We start from the raw sequence: 5,044 nt of genomic DNA on the forward strand, positions 1-5,044 counted from the left end.
CTCTGTGCTGTTAAACGTATTTCTTTGTATTCCCCGTTTGAAATGTTCAGTGTGTCTGCAGACAGTCGTACTGTACAATGGTGTAGGTACTCAATTACAAAAATTAGCCAATTGAAAGGTAAAAGAGAAACAATATTTACTTTCTCTATTTTAGTTTATACCGTTATTTTGTATTATTACTAATTATTATTTTAAAAAGCATAAAATATGTGTCTATGTAAGGATAACGTTTGCAGCTGTGGTTTTCTGGGAAGCTGTGGTTTTCTGTGAATCTGCACAGCTTTTGGAAAACTGTTGTAAGTAAACAAGACCAAATCAAAACAAATTCACTTGGAATGCAGGGAAAGTAGCATTAGAAGTGGGATATGCATGTATTCGCACATACTATGAGCAGATACATGCAGAAAGTACTTGACATTTCAGACCTTTCCCTGTTTATAGAAATGGACATAATAGTGACAGCTCAGATGACAGTATGTGTGGCAACTCTTCGTAAATACAGACTCTTGAATGCCAATGGTTACTTATTGGGAATAACACTGCTGAAAGAGAGAGAAGAGGGTGAAAGACAGGTCATTTCTTGAAAAACAGTGCAGGAAACGTTTGGTCTCAGCAGATAATTTAATTGCATGGTCCAGTCTGTATCACCGTTTCAGGCCAAATGGAAAATAAGGTAAAGGCATTTTTTCCTCCTATTCAATTTTTGTAATAAATTACGTGCATTTATTCTGCAGGGATATATTTGTGCAGATCTCCTTCATCCTTACTGGAAAACTGGAAGCAGCCTTCGTTTATGCATGGCTAAGGTGAGGAAATAGTTAAGAAAGTAATTAATGGAATGCAAAAGCTAATAAGAGGAAAGTACTTTAATACACACTTGAGCTAGAATCTTCTCTGTGAATAATTAAAATTCTTTAAAGTTCATTTCTGTATTTTTAATAAAGTATATCTCAATAAGACTCATTCCTGTTTTTAAACCTTTTTACACTTAACTCACTACCATCTTTTTTTAACTATTGTTAGAATAGCGTTACTTTTACTTGGAAGGGGCTTTAGGTAATGTTTATATTTGTTGATGTGTTAAAAGTAAATTCTACAAGAGGCATAACATTCACAAGTGTTGTTTGTAATAAAAGTTACGCAGAGCATCATACGAAAGTGTTACATTATTTGTGATGCCACATATACGTTATGGATTTGTGTGTATATAACTGTTGTGTTCTCCTGCATCCTAGAGTCTCTGCCTTTAAAATGTTTCATGGAAATGTATGTCACTAGTAAAAATTTCCAGAATTACTTCAGAAAAGATTTTAGGGCAAGGATTTAAGTCTTCAAGCTTCAGAATATAAATCAACCCTTAATTAAAGTAGGCGAGTAAGAAACTTCCCTACTTGATAGCTTGTTACAAGGGCGTATAGCAGTTTCCCCACACCTTTCAACAAAGGCTTTTTGTGAGTGATACTGAAGGGAGCACTGGTCTGTTGTAACACAGAGATTCTTACATTATAGCAAGAAAGAGGTAAGTAGGAGAAATTCCCTCAGTAAAAAGGGCAATAAGAACTAAACAGTAGAATTGCTCATGCACATCCTGACTCTGAAAATATTAACACGCAAAAAATGGTTAATAAGGCAAAATGTCTCTTCAGGGTTGGAGCTGCAGAGGAGGCGTCATTTGGATAGAAGCAGGGGTGCAGTTTTCCTTAGTGAAATAGATGAGTTAGGATGAAAATGAAATTTTATGCTTATAGTTGAGCACTTTTGGCTCCTCCTGCATTTTACAGGGGTAGACTGGTAGATAGTTAACTTTCTCAGCCATGGAATATCATGGAAATGTCATTATTGATACACAATGAAAATAAACAATAATGGTGCTTGCTGTAACAAAGAAAATAGTAAGACTAGTAAAAACTTTGAAAGTTTTAAAAAAATCAGAAGCTCGGTGATATAAAAAAAGAAATAGCAGTACATTAAATGTGTTGGAGAAAAAGAGAAAATCCCATGAGAGTATTTGTAGTGTCAAAGACCATAGTCAACTTTGTGCCAATATCTATGACTTTGGGTTCTTTGCATAGCTTCAAATCGCTTATGTATTAGGGATTTAAAAAAAAAAAAAAAAAAGGCGATACTGTAACTAGACCTATCAGAAGTAATGGAGAACTAATGAAATAATTTAAACATCAATTGCAAATAGTCACAGAAGATAGGAGGTTTTACTCAGAGGAAACTGGTAAAAATGCGACATTTATCACTTTAAAGCAGCTTCAGTGTTGAATGATGACCAAACCCTGTCAGTCTTTTTGAGTAGTGATGATCCCGAGAAGCTCAGGGAATAGGAAAAGAGTTTCTGATGAATCGGGCTGAGTATTGCTACAGGGTGGACAGATTGCTTCCGTGTTCAGCCTCTCTGAGATCTGGAAACCATACGTCAATGGAAAAAGCCTTGGCTGTTTTCTCTAATTTTCCAGGATTAGTGGGTTTTTAAGCTAAAATTATGATCTTCTGTAACTTCCATTAGTGTACCAGAAAAGGTAGTTCAAGAATAAAACAATTCTTGTAATGACTTTAAATCTTACCTACTTACTTGCATGTTCAACATGCATCAACCAGCTTCAACCAGTGTTTCAGATTTTTATGAAGTATTATAAAATAATACAGAAATCAATGTTAGAATTTCTCTTGTTCTGAGACAGGACGGTAATTTACTGACCATGGACAATTAAGAAAGAAGTAGGTACCTAAGGACAACCATGAAACCAGTGCAGATTAGTCACAGCTAATCTATTATTGTAACCCAACAGAGATTTTCAGTTTCAGAGAAAGAGGAATTTTACTTGTGTTTAAAAGTAGTTCAAAGGGAATTGAACATTTAAATAAATAATATAAATATAAATGCTTTTGTCAGTCTCTTCTACTTCCTAGTTCTTCAATCTCACTAGACAAAAATAATCCTGTTTCCTTGGCCTTTTGGTATAAGAACATAAGAGTGACTGTGTTGAATCACACCAGAGGTACATTTTGTCCATTAGCGTATTTCTGACAGTGGCTGGTACATTAGGGAAAAGAGTACAAGAACGTGTCCAGTAAAGAATATTTTCCATCTTCTAATGATATCAGTTTTAGAGATTTCTTTTTATAGGCTTTACCATATTGTTGTGCCCTTACTAGTCCTCTCTCCAACAAATTTGCCCAGTTGCATTTTAATTCTACTTACACTTGTGGCATGATGTAGCAACGAGTTAGTTTAAACAACGAATTTAATTATGAATTATCTGAAAAACAAGAATTCCTGGTAAAGTGCTTATTTTAAATGGACTGCCTAACATTTTAATTTGATATTCCCTAGTTCTTCTGTTGTGAGACATAGTGGAAATTTTTACTTGAGAACATAAACAGGGAACAAATTCTCTCTCACCTACCTCTTTTTGCTGTGTTGAAGGGTCCCAGTTCAATTAATTTCTCCATCTACAGAGTGGCTCATGTATCTTTTTTCATTCTTGGTCATCCTGGGTACATTTCTTTGTATTTTTTTGAAGCTTGGCTTTATTTTTATGGAGGTCAGAATAGCATCCAGTATTCAAGATGTGGCTGCTACACGAATGACTTATATTGGTATAATTTTTTTGTTTGTCCTCTATTATTTTGTGAACATTTTGTTTGTTGCTTTTTTCTTTTGACAGACATTGAGCTGGTGCTTACTGTCCACAGTTGCTTTCCTGAAATTTGACTTTAGTAGCCATCATTATGTAAGTATAGTTGGGATTGCCTTTCCTGCGTGCATTTTACTTCATATTCATTGACAGTAATTATTTTTTTCCTGATCACATCATCATGAAGTCTTTCTACAATCAAATAATTAATTTTTGTGATGTCAAGCATCTTTGTCATCTCAAAATTTATTCTTTTTCAAGGTCATTTATGAGGCAGTAGAACTGCACAGGTTTGCACGGGAACCCACTGACCGCTGCCCTCCATTGTGAAAGCTGGGTTTCTTTTAAAGTATGTTTTCCTATTTCAAATTCAAACTTTTTTTTTCCCCAATGACATGGCCTTATATCTTATTCTGCAAAAGATTACTTTAAACACTGTTGGCAAGGAACGTATATTTATGGGTTTTTTTAAATTAAGGTATTTCTAGCCAGTTTACCTGGCCCAAAGTTCCATTTCTACTTCTTCTCTAGCTGAGCACACAGAGACGTTTAATTAAAAAGGTTGGTCAAACTGCATGCAGCTTTGCTTTGCAGTCATTACTCATCTTGCTCAGATAAACTTTTACTTTTGCCCCAGATCTTTCTAAGTTGGAGGATCAGACCTTACATTTGGTTTGAGTTGTGGGCAGTATGTCAGATTGGCTTCTGTTTTGTTTGGCTGCTGCTTCAGCAAGAATAATAAAATATATGGGAATTTCGTTCCTCAGAATTGGAAATCCTTGTCTTGTTAAGGGTGTTGAACAGTACTGCGTTCTCCCTGAAGCTCTCTATCATCAGTATCTCCTCTATATGCAATTCAATAGCCTTGGTTAAGAAACTAAGAGTAATTTCAATGTATTTATTTAACTGCATGTTTTGATTGCTATTTCTTCACTCCTGCATTACTTGGACTCAGCCTCACAAGATTGATCGCTAAATTCTCATTACTGGGATAGGTTTTTAGAAAAGAGTGTCTATCAAAAGTCATTATTCCAGCATGGGTTTTTTTTTTAAATATTTCCTGCATTAAATCTGTGGAAACTGGAAATCCCCAGTCTAAACAAGAGGGGTAACAACATAAACATTAGTAGATAAGTACATATATATTTATATTTTAAAAATGAAGTATAAGCTTCTAAAATACTATTACTCAAGACAAACCCTTTTCTGCTCTAAATGGTAAAATGACTGAAACTACATTTTATAGATGTAAATATATATGTAAAATAGAAATTTAATGAAAGGAAACACAGCCAGACATGCTCTATAGTTTTAGTTAAAAAAAATTTCAAATAGTTCTCTTCTGTTTCCTTGTTCTGTATTAATAGTGATGAATTATAGCTTCTTCACAGTCCCTT

The sequence above is a fragment of the Rissa tridactyla genome, chromosome 5, assembly GCF_028500815.1.
Source record: "Rissa tridactyla isolate bRisTri1 chromosome 5, bRisTri1.patW.cur.20221130, whole genome shotgun sequence".
NCBI classification, from domain to species: domain Eukaryota; kingdom Metazoa; phylum Chordata; class Aves; order Charadriiformes; family Laridae; genus Rissa; species Rissa tridactyla.